Genomic DNA, 19,041 nt, shown 5'->3' with positions numbered 1-19,041 from the left:
TCGATTTAGCAACGTATGGTCGGGCATTGTTGTGGAGGAGAATTGGGCCTTTTCTGTTGACTAATGCTGGGTGTTGTTGTCGAAGTTTCTGATGCATTTCATCCATTTGTTGACAGTCCTTCTCTGCCATAACAATGTTATGTAAATGAAACAACGTCAGCATAACAGTTCCTGTTAAGTAACAATCGTTTTCGATGTTTAAACGAAAGTAAATTCTTTCTTTATGGCGACCAGAAGGAAGTAAAAAAATATTCAATGCTTTTATTTTTCCTTATTTTAACGTTCCTTAATTCTTTGTTTTTGTTGTGTTTTCTTTAAGTTTACATTTTTTTTTTATTGAATGTTTATTGAATTTAATTTTTTCCTTTGCTTCCATTCAAACAAGGCCGATAGCCACTAGTCGCGTGCTCTTGTGTAATGAATGAATGTGTGAATGTAGGATGGACATGAAATTCTTAAAGATAAACTAAAATGACCGAAAAATGGGCTGAAATGACTTAAATAAATAAAAAGTAAATGACTTAGAATGACTTAAATAAACTTAAGGATGAATTGAATGATCTTAAGAATGACTTGAATGGCTTTGAGACTGACTGGTTGTAAAGTGGGTGATCATTTTACATTCAATTAATACAGAAAAGTGATCCCCCACTTTATATCACAAAGTTACAAACATAAGTACAGCATGTAGTAAGAACAGATACTACACTTTGATCTTGGCCAAAAGGCCAAGAAAAGAGTATTTATTTGCTCCCCCACCGAGCAAATTAGGCACAAGGCCGATTTTTAATGTGAGGAGTAAAGGGGAAAGGGGGACCAACTCCCCGGGGAGTAGGGGAGCTGGATAGTGACAATTGGTATGAAGGGTTGCCCCTACATTGGTTAAGGTCTTATATGTGAGGCTGCTCCCACATATGGTCTTTGCTTGCAGTATCTGCCGGAACAAATACTACACTTTGATCTTTATATTTAATTTATTTCGTTTAAAGAAAAAATTACAATTAAAAAAATTCCAATATAAAATTAAAACATTTAAAAAAGTAAAATCTCCAAAAGACAAAACAAATTTAGGCACAAGGCCCTATAAGATCTGGGGAGGGGAGTGTTGCAGGGTCTTTGTAACTAAAGTAAAAATGGAGTCTGTGGCGACTTTACTCTTGACTGGCAACATTTACCACAATACCTCATTCACTCTGTGGAATCTAAAGCTAACTAATGAAAACCCCAGCGTTTTTACAAAAAGGATATATATATACAATTTCTGTATGTGTGTGTGTGTGTGTGTGTGTGTGTGTGCGCGCATTTTTTTATTTTTTATTTTTTTTTATTTATTTATTTTTTTTTTGGCCAAAAGACCAAGAAAAGCTTAAAAAGCCAAGAACAGCATCTATTGACAACAGACCTTTGATCTTAACCAAAAAGGCCAAGCACAAAAGTGTTACGGACAGACCGACAGACCGACCAACGGACTGACGGAATGACTTATAGAGTCGCTTGCACACAACTAAAAACTGTAATGGTGTTACAGGAAAAAGGACTGTCCCTTTCCATGTAAATAAGAAGAACATTAGATAAGTGAAAATGAGATTAGGATAAGCTGAGACTCGAACCTTGTAAGCAAGGTTAAGAAATAGAATGTTAGAAATCAGAATGTTAAAAAGGCCTATTGTTAAATTCTATTATAAATAGTTAGATATTGTTTATATTGTAAAAAGAATTGATTGTTCATTCTTTTATAAAACTGAATATTAAAAATGTCAGCTAAAAAGAATGAACAATACAAATTAAAAATATATTGTTAAAAAAATAGGTTAATTGAGAATTCTTTGTTGTAAAAAGTGTGTTTGGAAAAACGTGTGAATCGATCACGTTTGGGAAGCACACTTCTGACGTCATTGCAAAATAGGGATTCTCAATATAGGAGCTAGAAGTAGTCAGGTCAGTAGTTGAGGCAGAACAGATGAGTCTGCAAGTCAGCAGAGATCAGGAGAGTCAGTCAGTGGTCAGCTGCCCCTTTGGAAGCGAAGGGTAGAAAGATTAAACTATGCAGAACAAATGTGAATTGCTGACGTCATCATCATTCGATCGGTCCAATGAATAAAGAATCATCTTTGTGTTTTTGTAAAACTGTTGTCATGTGTCATCTTTCAACGCCCAAAAGGTAATGTGTTAAACATCTTGTAATGAACATTGTGTAACCCTTCCAAGAATATGTATCTCTCCTCCTCCTCCTCCTCCTCCTCCTCCTCCTCCTCCTCCTCCTCCTCTCTATATGCGTTATAAGAAATATAAGAACTGTGCATCTATCACCTTATCACCCTCAGTATATATATGAAGTCCCAAACAGAACAGAACAGAACTGTATATGTATGTCTGTCTGTCTCCTCTCCCCCTCATCATAGTTATATATGTCCCCATCTCTCCTTAATATGTACCCTATGCAACAATGGATGAGATCAGTTGCAGACCACTAAACAGTCAGCATTACTTTCTTTTGGTGAAACTCTGGCTTCCGGATGTCGTGGAGCTTTGTCGGCAGTTGTCATAAAGGACCCACTTTTCATCGCAAGTCACAACCCGGTCAAAAAATGGGTAGTTCTTGTTGCGTAAAAGAAGGGAAGATGACACTTTATAATGGCGTTTCTTTTGGTTGTTGTGAGGCACCTATTTATCAAGTGTTTTTGTCTTTCCAATCTTTCTCAAATGGTTGAAAATCATCATATACATTATGCCTAATTCAGAAGCAAGATTGGCTTTGACTAAGGCTCTTAATTGATCATTGTCAAGAGCTGATAGCTGACCTCAAGACTCGTCACTGCCACGGAATTTCTTAAACCAAGATTGTGCTGTGCGTTCAGTAGTGGTTCCTAGGCCAAATGCTTCATTGATATTGCGAGCTGTTTTAGCAGCTTTTCGGCCTAGCTTGGATTGAAATAAGAAAATTGTGCGAATTTGATTTTTTCCATCTTGTATTCAAAGTTCTGAAAAGTAAACAATTGTTTTAAAACGATTTAAATTTAAACGATTAATAGAACGAAAAACGCTCTTTAAAATATTATTTAAATTAAAGGGATTAGAACAAAAACTTATTTGAAAATGCATCATTTGAAATCAAAATGCATCATTTGAAATCAAAATCCATCATTTAAAATCAAAATACATCATTTGAAATCAAAATACATCATTTGAAATCAAAATCCATCATTTGAAATCAAAATACATCATTTGAAATCAAAATCCATCATTTGAAATCAAAATACATCATTTGAAATCAAAATACATCATTTGAAATCAAAATGCATCATTTGAAATCAAAATGCATCATTTGAAATCAAAATACATCATTTGAAATCAAAATCCATCATTTGAAATCAAAATCCATCATTTGAAATCAAAATCCATCATTTGAAATCAAAATACATCATTTGAAATCAAAATCCATCATTTGAAATCAAAATCCATCATTTGAAATCAAAATACATCATTTGAAATCAAAATGCATCATTTGAAATCAAAATACATCATTTGAAATCAAAATGCATCATTTGAAATCAAAATGCATCATTTGAAATCAAAATACATCATTTGAAATCAAAATCCATCATTTGAAATCAAAATACATCATTTGAAATCAAAATGCATCATTTGAAATCAAAATCCATCATTTGAAATCAAAATACATCATTTGAAATCAAAATCCATCATTTGAAATCAAAATGCATCATTTGAAATCAAAATACATCATTTGAAATCAAAATACATCATTTGAAATCAAAATCCATCATTTGAAATCAAAATGCATCATTTGAAATCAAAATACATCATTTGAAATCAAAATACATCATTTGAAATCAAAATACATCATTTGAAATCAAAATGCATCATTTGAAATCAAAATCCATCATTTGAAATCAAAATGCATCATTTGAAATCAAAATACATCATTTGAAATCAAAATGCATCATTTGAAATCAAAATACATCATTTGAAATCAAAATCCATCATTTGAAATCAAAATCCATCATTTGAAATCAAAATACATCATTTGAAATCAAAATCCATCATTTGAAATCAAAATCCATCATTTGAAATCAAAATGCATCATTTGAAATCAAAATACATCATTTGAAATCAAAATACATCATTTGAAATCAAAATGCATCATTTGAAATCAAAATGCATCATTTGAAATCAAAATACATCATTTGAAATCAAAATACATCATTTGAAATCAAAATGCATCATTTGAAATCAAAATCCATCATTTGAAATCAAAATGCATCATTTGAAATCAAAATACATCATTTGAAATCAAAATGCATCATTTGAAATCAAAATGCATCATTTGAAATCAAAATGCATCATTTGAAATCAAAATGCATCATTTGAAATCAAAATACATCATTTGAAATCAAAATACATCATTTGAAATCAAAATGCATCATTTGAAATCAAAATGCATCATTTGAAATCAAAATCCATCATTTGAAATCAAAATGCATCATTTGAAATCAAAATACATCATTTGAAATCAAAATGCATCATTTGAAATCAAAATCCATCATTTGAAATCAAAATCCATCATTTGAAATCAAAATCCATCATTTGAAATCAAAATGCATCATTTGAAATCAAAATACATCATTTGAAATCAAAATACATCATTTGAAATCAAAATACATCATTTGAAATCAAAATGCATCATTTGAAATCAAAATCCATCATTTGAAATCAAAATGCATTATTTGAAATCAAAATACATCATTTGAAATCAAAATGCATGATTTGAAATCAAAATACATCATTTGAAATCAAAATGCATCATTTGAAATCAAAATCCATCATTTGAAATCAAAATGCATCATTTGAAATCAAAATACATCATTTGAAATCAAAATCCATCATTTGAAATCAAAATACATCATTTGAAATCAAAATGCATCATTTGAAATCAAAATACGAACGTTTCCTTGAACGGTACAAACTCAGCTACTCAAGTTGCATATGTTGATTGCGGTGTGATGTTAGTTCTGTGCAGTTCTAGGCGGTCCACCTTCTTTGGCTTTGCCTTCTCTCTTTGAGAAGGTATTCGGTTATTGGTAATAACCTGAGGTGCCCTTCTTGAGTAATGTTGACGGATCTGCCCAGGCACTTTTTGCCGGCCAGTGCCCCTCATCAAGGGCGCTGACTTCCCAATCCCAGTTTCCGACCCTGGTGCCTAAATTGTGGCAGTGGGAGAGAACTAAAACCCCTTCTTTATAAAACGACAAACCAACATCGTGGCAAAGTGGATAAAGTACTTTGTAAAATTCAGTTGTATGTTGCATTTTTCTGAAAGTTCAAAAATTCAATCCTTAGTGCGGGCGACACTCCAAATCAGTTGCGAATTACTTAGGACTTCCTGTCAGTCATGGCCGACTGAACCGCTATATAGTACGCCCGTTGATTAAATAAAGGGTTCCGTTTTAAAGTATGTGTAGATTCCCAAGTTCTTCAGTAGTATTGTGTCTGGTGGATATCGTTGTATGTTGCTGCAAAGACGAGTGAATATTGTGTAGGTAAGCTATACTGGTTTTTAAAAAATAATATTGGCATCAGTTTAGCGCCAACTTTTTAACAGACACCCGTTTATGCGTTTGATGAAGAACTTTCGCTCTTCACATTGACTGATAATTATACATTCACATCTAGATAATTATACATTCACTTCTATTTATTTCGTTTAAATTTGGAGCCTTTCTTTTTTTATAAAATATGAAACTCCCTTTATTTTTTTTAAGAATTCACACATCTTCAATATTTTATTAATAACTACTTATGCACCAATGCGTGTTTATCTACCACTACATCAGTTATAATCTCAACATTATTAAAGTATAAGGCAGCTTCATGTGTTCGTTTTGAATTGAAAGCCATTTTTAGAAGAGTTTATGATGGGTAGCCATTATGTATAAGTGCTGTGTAATAGGGTACCATATCACCATACAGGATATATGTGTGTAATGGGGTACCAGCATCATACAGTGATATGTACTTGTGACAAAGGGTTCATCATTATGCGTGTACATGTCATTAAATACCTATGGTATTTGTTATGTCTCTTCGTTTTATTCCTTAAACAGTTATCTCCCTTGGCCGGACATTTTTCTTATAGAGTTTCCCCTGACTCAGGTTGACTGGCGTTTTGTCCCCTAATTTTAGCCGCCTTTCTAGCTCCACATGGCTAGGTTTTTTATCTTCACCGTTTTAAGCCATCTCCTGTAAGAAACATTGTATTATCCTCTTCTTAAAGACACTTTTTAATACCTTAATGTTATTTTTCATATTATTTCATTTTAACTTCAAACTTTGTTCATTTTCTTTATCCACATGCCCGGCCTCCTTATTTCTAGCTGTGTCGTTGATTTCCTTACACATACGGCTTCCCATTCAGCCCTTTTAAAACTTCTCATTTCTGGACTTTTTTCCCTTTGTATTCTGAACAATGTTTTTATTTTTGTTTCTTTCAGTTTTTTTTATCGTATCTATGTTTAATAAACCTGTTTATAGGATTTCCTGTCTTCAGAGTTTTGATTGTTAGTACACGTTTAATGCTAACTGTTCAAGGATCGTATGTTTCTAATCAAACGCATCCTGGAGACAGTATAGTGGTTCTTCACTATTTGAACCCTAAGTTATGTTGTTGCTGTTTATTTATGTTCCAATGCTATGATCATCTAAATGTTTATGTGTGTGTGTGTGTGTGTGTGTGTGTGTGTGTGTGTGTGTGTGTGTGTGTGTGTGTGTGTGATACATGTATTTTGGACATACCTTATTTTCATGCGTCGTTGAACTTGGAATTCATCTTGTTCTTGGAGGGGAGGCTGGAACCTGTTTGAACAAATATTCATTCACTTCCAAGAATGCTGGTTGTATTTTATATAGTTTTTATTCACTTTCTAGGTGTCGATTGCAGAAGAATGGAAAGTGAATATCTTTGCCTTAGTGGTTAATTCTAGGTCTCTATTCTAAGACACGTCATCTCCCTCCTCGGTGAAGGTGGGGGACGACCTGTTAAACCGTTCGCCTGCTCAATATCCAAATTCCAACTCCAATGCTAACCTGATCACGTGGTAATATACACGTAGTTCTGTCAACTGACCAGATACTTCCGGTAAACTTGTCTATCATATGATTTTATTATATTTTGACAGTTTTTATCAACATTCTTCATATTCATCTCTTGTTTATTTCTCCAGTTAGATAGGGCCCTGTTGGTGGGGCATTAAAATATGCCGACTGCCCCCCTGCAGAGGGTAAAAGTCCCTCAATGGGGGTCCTGGATATGACCTTAAACTATATCCAGTGGTGAGGCCCCAGCTTGTGGGCTTTGGGGAGTGTGGAGCCACCCTTTAATTACCATTGCTCCCAGGTCCACTCTGACCCGGAGTGGTAGTACCTGTTAGGGTCCCAACTATGGTTAAATAGAAACCGACGTGAAAACAACAAATATATTCTATTAAAAAAATTTTTCTTCAAAATCTTTGGATTCGGCTTTAAATAATCCGAAAAGGGTTGATATGCCGTAAAACAAAAACAACCAACCAACCAGATAGATAGATAGATAGATAGATAGATAGATAGATAGATAGATAGATCGAGATGAATAGATACAGAAATAGTTAGATAACTAGATCAAGAGATATATCGATAATACATATAGATAAATAGATAGATTGACAGACAGATAAATAACTTACAAATACTTTCTTGTGTTCGTCCTACTACATAAAATAAGTTATGAGATAAAGAATAGAGTTTTAGACGAGGAGCTAATCTGTATATGGCTTGAACTGTAAAAGTTTGCAGACGAAAAGCAAAAATCTTTCTCATATCGACACCATAAATTATGTATGCGATTTCTAAAAGATCCAGTATTTTTATGGAGTGATTTCGATTTCTGATTGGTTGCTAGCAGAACGTGGCTCCATTTGATTTGCCAGTTCATATCGCCAGTATCTATAAATAGAACCTTCCAATTTTCTTTGTCCCAATGTAGAGTATTCTCTTTTGGAAAATACTTTTGATAAAATGAGAAGGCATGATTATGACTTCTCAGTTTATCAAAAATACTAGCAGGCCACCCGGCATTGCCCGGTCGTAAAATATGCTTAAATATGATATTTTGATTAATGCAGATTTTGTATTTCTATATATATTCGTGTGTGTCTGTGTGTACAAGTCCCCATGGTCAAAGAAATATATAAATCCGTTTTAGGCTATTTCTTGCAAAGGAGATCTGTGTGTACACCTTTGATAAAGGAATATATAAATCTTATCAAAGGAGATTACATATTCAATTTTTATGCATGCTTTCTATATATAGTATTTTACAAACGAAATCTGCATTGAATGTGTTACCTCATTTGCATATTACATTAAAGAAAATCTATTTTTATAATTAGCTCGATCTTATTAATTATTTCCTCTAATAGAATCCTTGTGTTACAAGGACTCTGTGCAGTGAATTGTGTTATAAGGAGTTGATGTGGGCGAATTGAATTACAGATTTAGCAAGAAAAAGTTCCAACACTATTTCTTGTTTGATTAAAAAGCTATTTTGACATCATAGCCTTCAACCTGAAGCTTGTACTCCCGTTAGACGACAGTGACTTCAGGCAGTGTCAATAGTGGAATGGTTAAAGATGCATGCAGGCATGCAGTAGCTCTGCTGTTTTTAACAGCGTCAGCGACCACAGCTCTCCCGATTGTAGAGCTATGGTAATCTCGGAAAGACAAATAAGTAGGTAGTTTCCCGTTGTTTTCTGTCTTGATTGGGGGGGGGGGGGAGGTTAGGGTTAGGGTTAGGGTCTCATAGTACATACAGCACCTAGCCTTCCCAAATGGTCACCTATCTGGGATTGGCCAGGCTCATCGTTGCTTAACTTTGGTGATCTGGATAGAGCCGGTGTTTCAATGTAATTGTCCTGTTAAAGAAGGTGGAACTGAAATTTTAGTTGAGCCGAGTAAAACGTATTGAGTGCGTCATTTCGATGTGTTTGTCTAGTGGTGCATACGCTGTGTGTCAGTAATTGAGTGAGGAACAATGCATGGACTTCAAGTGTGCGAAGAAAACACTTCACAGCTTGTGGACCCTTTCACTGCATGGAAGCAATTTGCAGCACACAGTCTTCAGCCAAGTGAAATGGTTGATGGCTTTTTGGTAGAACTATGCAAATTCCCAGTTTTGTTTGGCAGCATATCAGATTAGGTGCTTTCAGTGCGCATTTAAAAAAAAAAAAATTATTACATTTTCACTCCAAACAAGGCACAGTGCCACTTTGATGCAGGGGCCTACTATTAAGCCTACTATTAGGGACATGAGTTGCAGGGATACTATGTAGGGAGTTGAGCAGCAAGATGTCTGTTCATATTACACTTGAACTTCTGCATGCCAGAATAGTTGGGGAAGCAGGAACCCGAAAGACAATTCCAAAGTCTAGCAATTCTGGGGAAGAAACTATTAGAGTAGAAGGCTTTCCTATGTCTAGGGATCTCTACTGTGTAGGGGTGGGACTTTGCTGCTTGTCAGGTGTGCCGGGGGTATTCATGTCAAGGGCGTATAAGAGCTTGTAGTTCGTTGGAGCATCCACCATTAACATACTTGTAAATACTTTATTGCTAGATTGTATGAACATGTGGAGGGGCTCTTCTGAGCTTTCTTTCAAATGGAGGACCTAGATTTGCTATGCATGCTGGCACAAACTCATGGTATCTTGAAGTTACAGAGCCCATTACAGTAACTACACAGGCATCGCAATGCACACAGGAAGAGACGCATGTGCCACTGAGATGTTAAAACTGTGATGGACCCAATCATAGTGCAAGCAATTGTCATCGGAGATGCAAAGCACTTAATCGTGCTGATGAAAAGCCCTGAAAAACACTCACATGTTATCGATGCCAACAGCTGGGGACATTGCTCGATGTTGTCCAGGAAACAAGGGGACAAGACCTGAGTGTCAGTCATCCCCTAAACCTTGTAAATGGTGTATTACAAGTGATAACAGTCTGCATCATTGAAATACTGTATAAAGCTCTGGTGGACACAGGATGCACACATGCTCTGGTACACAAGTCATGTTGTCAGTCATGGACAAGGAAGGCAACTAGCACGCTCAAAGCAGATGGAAGTGCACTGAAGAGCTGGTGAAAGTTGATGCAAAGCTAGTCATAACTATGGAAGTTTTGGTTGCATACGGAGACCTACTAAGATTTGATTTGTTGCTTGAGTTGGATTTGATCAAGCAGTTGGTGTGAGTGGCTGTAAATGGTGCTGGAGAGGTGATGTCTTCTTGCATTGAACCAGGGATGTTTCCACAGTGTGATCGACCAAATTGTGCTGCCATTACCGTTAACAAGCCTGATTTTAATGCAGAGTATAACAAAACTACTCAGAGATGGACTGCATCTTTGAAATGGCCTGGCAATCAACCTCTAATTACATTGAGGAACAAATTTGCAGACTATTCAGCCTCTGCACAAATTCGAGAGGAGTATGATTGGGAACTGTAAATAAAAAAAATGGTCGACTACTTCAATATATGGAAGAAGAGTTCGGACCACCATAGAGTCTAATTCCCCTCATGACCATTCTGCAGGAAAATAAACAGAAGATTCATCACAACATGGAATATCAAGAACGAGTATGTTGATGCATATACAACCAATACGAAGGTTTTCTTACAATGGTGAGTTGAAGACGTGGTGAAATATGTTTTGGAATTTTTGAGAATGAATTAATACTTTATACTAGCGGGACCTGTGAAAATTCCACAGGGGACTCATTCATATGTAATATATTGATGTTGGCATTCTGTAGATGTTCAGTGTAAATGGAGACGCTCTGATATTATTGTAGCTCTTTTGTTAAAACTACAAAAGTATTTATCTAAGCTAGCAGCAACACCTGACAAAGCCTGGTCGTAAAGTATGCTTTAAATTTAAATTTTAATTCTTGCAGATTTCGTATATATTATTATAGAGTTAATGTTCTATCGATTTTTATATATTATAAAGTTGCAATTTCAAAAATAAAATAAATATATCTATACAACTTGGGTGCATTAGCTTGAATCGAAAGTGAAGTAAAAACTTATGAATATATATATATATATATATATATATATATATATATATATATATATATATATATATATATATACCTTGAGTTCCTTCAGCCATAATCGAAACCGAAACCAAAACTTTTAAAGAATTCTTGATAAAATTATTTATAAAAAAAAAATAGATTACTGGAGTGCCATAAAAAATAATCGAAACCAAAACTTGTGAAGAATACTTGGTTAAATTATTTATGACAAGAAATGGAAATATATAACAATCAAACGACTCGGGTGTAAGCATGACACACAAAAGAACACACATGGTATCGTATTAATATATAGACTAGCGGGACCTGTGGAAATTCCACAGTGGACTCTTTCATATGTAATATATTGATGTTGGCATTTTTGTGAATGTTCAGCGTAAATGGAGACACCCTGATATCATTGTAGCTCTTTTGTTAAAACTGCAAAAGTATTTATCTAAGCTAGCAGGTATGCCCAGCATTGCCTGGTCGTAAAATATGCTTAAATATGATATTTTAATTTATGCAGATTTCGTATAAGAGTCAATTTTCGATCCATTCTTATATATTATAAACCTGTGATTTCAAAGATAAAAAATATATCCATATGGCTTGAGTGCATCAGCTTGAATCGAAAAACCAAAACTTATGAAGAAACAAGAATGTATGTATGTATAACTTGAGTTCTTTCAGCTATAATCGAAACCGTAACCAAAACTGATGAAAAATTCTTGGTAAAATTATTTATTACAAGAAATGGAAAGCCATAACAATTAAACTTAGAAGAAAAAAAAATGTAATACAGAAAATAACACACACGCTATCGTATTAATATATAGATTAAAATATGGTACTCATGCAGAGAGTGATCCAAACGTAACTTAGCACACACCCGGCTTTCCTTGGAACATGACGTCAACAGCCGGAGTAAGCCGAGCGTCGCCGAGGAAATTAAGCTGTCTGACGTAACATAAAGTTGAGCCAATGACAATGTAGCACGATGGTTTTCAATGCGACGCGTGTTTATGCGAGTTGAAAATTCAAAGCAGCAGACGACAATTTGGAAGAGGAAGAAAACAAAACAAATTAGTAAAAAAAAGAAAAGCTCACCATTTCGTACTTTCACATCAGAAAAAAAAATCATAAATTTTACAGTCTTAAGTGAGCAGCTGAAAACACCAGCCAGAGTCCTCGATTTTGTCAAGAAAGAATTTACTGGCACGGATGAAAACTTGTGCACTATGTGAACACAGGTGCAATCTTATTATAAGAGGAAAGGTAAGTGATGGCTATGCCGAACCTTTACGTCATCTGGACTGGTAACTTTTTTGGCAAGTCTAGGCTGACAATTGCCATCATAATTAAAATCATCGACTTGTGGGCGTTCGAGCTAGCAACACAGAAAGACCTCCAGCACGAACGCGGAATACGATCTACGTACACACACCATTAATAAAACACCGGTCTGAGGAAACAACAACAATGTCTGTTTTAATATGAAAAAAAAAATATCCCACCCAGTTTTGTTTCAATTTTTCTAGTTCTCAGGTTTTTCCTTGAAAAAAAAGTAAAAAAATAACACCCCAAAAAACAAAAATAAAAAAATTGTTTTAAATTTTTCTTGACAAAAAAAAATTACAAATTACATTCCTTGAAAGTATTTATTTGACTTACCTCTAAAACTTTTCTCGAACAAAAAAATCTTTAACATTATTTATTTTAATATATACATATATATATATATATATATATATATATATATATATATATATATATATAAATAAGAGGAAACAGTTAATAAACAGTTAATAAAACATATTAAAAAACACTTTAAAAAAGAGTTAAAAACATATTTAATCTGAAAAGGAAACACTTGATAAGCGGATAGTCCTTAATCCGCAGAGTTTCGAAGAAATACTTTCCTTCTCATCAGAGGGTAGGAATTAGCAAAATGCGGGATCGAATTTTGCATACAAAAGTATTTGATGAAACTGCAAGTAAATCAAAGATCTTACTTTATAGCAAAAAGTGAAGCAGAGGGAATATGGTGAAGAAAAAGGTGATTACACGTGAATGGATAGTCTGGTGAACGGTAAATAATCCAATGACAGTAAAATCCAAAAATATAACTCCAAGAAAGTTAATTGAATTTCCATTTGCACAATATATATATATATATATATATATATATATATATATATATATATATATATATATATATAGAGAGAGAGAGAGAGAGAGAGAGAGAGAGAGAGAGAGAGAAAGAAAAAAACATATTGTTATAACATTTTTCTTTACAGTTTAAACGTAAAATTTAAAGTAAGTTTTCTTTTCTTGTTATGCTTTCATTGGCGACGCTCGGCTTACTCCGGCTGTTGACGTCATGTTCCGGAGAAAGCCGGGCGAACTCTGAATTATGTCTGGATCACTCTCTGCATGAGTACCTAAAATATTTTATTTACCAAAACCAGTTTTTCATGAAACTATTTTAGTTAAAACAATGTTGTAATAAAAATAATTTATTTAGAAAAAGGAACTGTCATTTAATATATATATATATATATATATATATATATATATATATATATATATATATAATATTTTTATTAAAATATTTTATGTACAAAACCAGTTTCGTTTCGGTAATAACGTGTTGCTGACTTTGAGGTTTTATAACATGTGCATCTGGGCTTTTGTTTACATGGTATAGCAATTAGTAGTAGCAATAATATTTTAATGAACGAAGACATCAGCATCTCTCTCTCTCGTCTCTCTCTCTCTTGCTCTCTCTCTTACTCTCTCTCTCTCTCTCTCTCTCTCTCAATAAACAAATGTAAAGAAAAATAAACAATGAAAAAAAAAACCCCAAATAACTGCTCAAATTTTTGTCACCACCGGCCGAGAGATGTGGATTATACCTTTTTTTAATATGGAATAACTTAAAATCAATTATTTCTTAACAACTTTTGAAAGATATAGCCCTAAATTTTATTGAATTAAAAACAAATATAGCTGTAATAACATGCTATTCGAATGCTGTTTTGAGCGTTCGTAAATGTGTATTCTGTAATTAATGTATATTCCGGATTTAAATCTTAACCAATCAAATTTGCCGGAAAGCGTGACACACAAAAGAACACACACGCTATCGTATTAATATATATACTAGTGGGACCTGTGGAAATTCATATGTAATATAATGCTGCTGGGCATTCTGTGGGCGTTCTGTTCAGCATGAAGGAAGTCACAGTCATATTATTCTAGCCCTTTTATTAAAACTGTATCGCCCCCTTACTAAAATAATAACTTTGATATATTTCCTGGGCTGATTATTTCATTACAAACACACCAGTCAATTAACTCACATTTCATCATTTCTCATAATTATTGGATATGTTACTAATTTCGACAATCATTTTTTATAATTAAAAACACACGTTATGCCCCTCCTACTAATATAAGAACTTTGATATATTGTCTGGGCTTATTATTTTATTACAAACACACCATTCAAGTAACTGACATTTCATGATTTTTCATACTTCTTAGCTATGTTACTAATTTCGACAATAATTTTCATAACTTTAACCCACTATGTCACTCCCCTTTACTTAAATAATAACTTTGATATTTTGTCTGGGCTGATTATTTCATTACAAACACAGCAATCAATTCCAGATATTCTCATAGTATATATGTTCCACCTATCTTATCCAATCCCAGGTGACGCCGCATATTCTGCTAGTATATATCTTTCACCTATCTCATTCGATCCCGGGCGACACTGGGTATTCTGCTACTATATGTTTTCCACCTTTCTCATTCAATACTGGGCGACGCTTTCTGCTAGTATATATTTGCACTTATCACATTCAAACTCGGGACTGACTTCATATCCGCCACCCCACTATTAAAAATATACATGAAATAAAGTAATGTTTAAATCGTAAACTGTTTCAGCCATTTCTGGGACTGACTTTATATCCGCAACCAAATGCTAAAAATATACATGAAATAATTAAATGTTTAAATAGTAAACTGTTTCAGCCCTTTCCAGGACTGACTTCTTATCCCCCCACCCCACTGTTTAAAATATACATTAAATAAAGCAGTGTTTAATGCGTAAATGGTTTCAGCCATTTCTGGGACTGATTTCGTATCCCTTACACTACTGTTAAAAATATACATGAAATAAAGTAGTGTTTAAATTGTAAACAGTTTCAGTCATTTCCGGGACTGACTTCATATCCCCCACTCCACTGTTTAAAATATACTTGAAATAAAGTAATGTTTAAATCATAAACTGTTTCAACAGCTTTTCGAAATTAATACATAAAAACATTAACACGGTTAGAGATGAGGCAACCATTGCTTCAATATGAATTTCTGAGTGTAGTATCAGTCTTAGCATTCCAGTGACTTAAATCCCCTCTTTTTTGGTCTTCGTTAATGGAGGAGAAATTCTTCATTACTGATACAATTTTTATTTTTGTTACTGACCAGAGTGGCCCTTTTGGGGAGCTGGTTTCCCCTCAGATTTTTAACCGACTTCATGTCCAACTCTGCCCTTGTGGGGAGACAAACAAAAAAAAATCAGAAGGGACATTTTTCAAGGCATCTTATAATTAATCAGAAGAGACATTTCGAGTGCATTTTATAATTAATCAGAAGGGACATTTCCAGGGAATTTTTTAATTAAATCAGAAATTACTTTTCCAGTTACTTTTGTAATATTAAAACTTTCTTACATGAAATATAGTACCTATTTGCAATGCCTCCCCACGGGAGAGATTTAGACGCCAGGGTCGTTTTTTTAACGCGGAGAAAAGGAACCAAAAATTGTCTTAGTCGTAAACGACTAAAACAGTTTTTGGGTCCTTTTCTCCGCGTTAAAAATTTTTGGTTCCTTTCCTCCACTGAGAGAGAAAAAATTTTTGGTTCCTTTCCTCCACTGAGAGAGAAAAAATTTTTGGTTCCTTTCCTCCACTGAGAGAGAAAAAATTGAAATGTAGGGTCTGAAGAACAGATACTACACTTTGGTCTTGGCTAAAAGGCTAAGAAGAACAAATCATGTTTAATAGCGTTGCCTCAACAGCGACACTAATTTTTTTCTTCGTTTTAATGGAATTTCATAACAATTAAACGACCCGGGTGACACACGCTATCGTATATAAGTTATTTGGATTATTATGCGGGCAACTATTCTTATCTTGGACGATTTTCCAACAACGTTTCAGCCGATGCAACTTTTCGGCTTCCTTACTTGTAGTTAAAATCAGTAAACATTTATCGTTTTATCATTAGCATCAACAATGGAAAATAAAATAAAAAAAAACATAAAAGAAAAACTAAAAATCATTTTTACAATCGGAAATTAAGCTCAAATCATTTTTTTCAAATCCGATATTGATTTTGATACCTAAAAAGTTCCGATATATATATTTTTAATTTCTGATTTCGATTAATAATCTCAATACTATTCTTAACATTACTACTGAGAATCTTGAAATTAGCAAAAGAAAGAGTAATTTGGTTTGTGTGTGCCCTGGTGACGTCTCTTAAACAAGCGAAGAGTTGTTGTATTCACAGTGTTTGCCATAACATTTTTTTTTCAACTTTACTTATCTTTGCAAAAGGACAAAAAAGGTTAGGTATAAATATTAAGAGCTGTCCCCCCCTCCCTAAGAGAGCGCTTTATCATTGTGTCACAAGGTAACTGAAAAAAAAAAAAAAAGCAAAGGCGGACGTTGTCGAGACTGCCCCTACTCTCTTAATTCCACAATTCTCAGGTTTTTTTTGGGGTTTTTTTTTTACTTCTTTTTTGTTAATATCATTGATTACAGACTTAAGTTTCAGATTATAAAAAAAAAAAAAAAAAAACTGAAAAAAATATTTTTATAACTTTTCATGTGGGGGTTCAGTTTTCAATAATAACGTTCTACTAAATTGAATACGAACGTTGTGACCACGTTGAAAAAAAAATGGCAACTCTCTCTGATGTGACCGGAAGTTCGGGGTTACAACGGAAAGGTTAAAAAAAAAAAAAGGAAGATTTCTTTGCACCCCCACTCTCTCAACTATGTTTGTATCCATCTCATCTATGTATGTATGTGTCTATCTATTCATCTTATTCATCTATTCATCGTGGCCACGAAGTTCGTGTTCAATTTAGTACACCGCTATAATTGAAAACTGAACCCTCACGTGAAAAGTTATAAAAAATTTCGATTTTTTTTTCATAATTTGATACGTAAGTCTGTAATCGATGATATTAACAGGAAAAAGTGAATAAATAAATAAATGAATGAATAAATAAATAAGTGAAAATGTGTTTGTATTACTGTACAGACAGATTCAAAAAGTTGTCAAAAAAAACCCAAATATATAACAAATAAATGTTATCAAAGACAAGATAAGTTACTTTTCTACCTATTTGGATAATTTTTTTAGTGATTTTATTTAATATAAAATGTTTATTCACCTCGAAAAACACAGTGTTTACCGATGTATTTGAAAATTCAAAATGGCACCCGATTCTCTGTTGAACATGGTAAGTTTGGGAAAATGAGTTAAAAATAAAAAATATATACAAAATACTGTTAGAAACTCGCTCAATATGTTACCGTGACATAGGCTGACATATATTCGGCGGGTTTCTAACAGTATTTTGTATAGTTTCTTATTTTTAACTCCTTTTTTCAAACTTACCGTTTTCAACAGAAAGTCGGGCGCCATTTTGAATTTTCAAATACATCGGTAAACACTGTATGTTTTTCGAGGTGAATAAACATGTTACATTAAATAAAATCACTAAAAAAAAGTATCCAGTTAGGTAGAAAAGTAACTTATCTTGCCTTTGATTACATTTATTTGTTATATATTTGTTTTTTGTTTTTTTGCCAACTTTTTCGAATCTATGTGTACAGTAATACAAACCCGTGAAAATTGTGGAACTTAGGAGAGAGGGCCGTCTCGACAACGTCGGCCAAAACAAACAACAATTATAAAAAATAAATACTATACATATTTATCTGTCCCAATATGTGTTTTCCTCGTGTTTAAACTGCCTGTCTTGATAAAGATAAATAAATGATATCAGTCTATTTTGGTGGTGTAATACAGTGTAATTTTGGGTTCACAACATAATATCTTCTCTTTTTTTCCCCAACACAACAACAAAAAAAAAACAACAAACAACAACAACAACAACAACAACAACACGGTACATCTCGTAGGTAATTTAACTGTAATACCACTTCTTTTATACACGTGGAAAATTATCGAATAATGATATTAGGGAGTAAGAGAGAGAGAGAGAGAGAGAGAGAGAGAGAGAGAGAGAGAGAGAGAGACAGACAGACAGACAGACAGACAGACAGACAGACAGACAGACAGACAGACAGAATGAGGAGAGTCAGAAAGAGAGAGATAAAAACTGGTATTTGCCTTTATTGCTGTCAATTAGAAACAAAGTTTCAGAGGATTCCTAACTTTTTTTTTTTTTTTAAGACGTGCCACTTTGGGTCGAATCGTCTGAGTAAGCGTCACGTGACGTCGATAACAAAGTTGGTGGGAAGACGAGGGTGCCGAAACTGTGCTAATAACATGCGTGCCCCTCCCGCCTCACCCACGAACCCCCTCCCGTCCCCACAAAAAAGAAGCGTCTATTGCAGCAATTGCATTTCTATTATTCTTGAGACGTTCAAGTTCCTGCGTAATTTGTAGCCAATTAACATTAATCAAACGTGCAACGTACATACACCTCCCCACACGCACTTACACCGACACCCAAACACTCACACAAACATTAAGACATGCACAGATATCCACAAACAAGTTTAAGCGCGCAGTAAACAAGAACGCATATGCGCACATATGCACAGAAATAAACGCTTTATATAAACAAACTAGCA

The 19,041-nt window shown here is 33.9% G+C and overlaps 2 protein-coding genes and 1 pseudogene across 2 annotated transcripts in view; 1 reads left to right on the top strand and 2 right to left on the bottom strand.

Moving 5' to 3' along the window:
- LOC145283752 (ubiquitin thioesterase zranb1-B-like) overlaps nucleotides 1-19,041 on the bottom strand; it is a 578,310-nt gene that overhangs the window by 399,728 nt on the left and 159,541 nt on the right. The window lies entirely within an intron of this gene.
- LOC145283754 (protein D2-like) overlaps nucleotides 1-19,041 on the top strand; it is a 197,704-nt gene that overhangs the window by 116,966 nt on the left and 61,697 nt on the right. The gene's annotated exons all lie outside the window — the stretch shown is intronic.
- LOC145284175 (U2 spliceosomal RNA) lies at nucleotides 604-740 on the bottom strand (annotated as a pseudogene).

This window comes from Euprymna scolopes, chromosome 8 (assembly GCF_053919585.1).
Source record: "Euprymna scolopes isolate OS-2025 chromosome 8, ASM5391958v1, whole genome shotgun sequence".
NCBI lineage: Eukaryota > Metazoa > Mollusca > Cephalopoda > Sepiida > Sepiolidae > Euprymna > Euprymna scolopes.
This window is presented reverse-complemented; position numbering and strand designations above follow the sequence as displayed.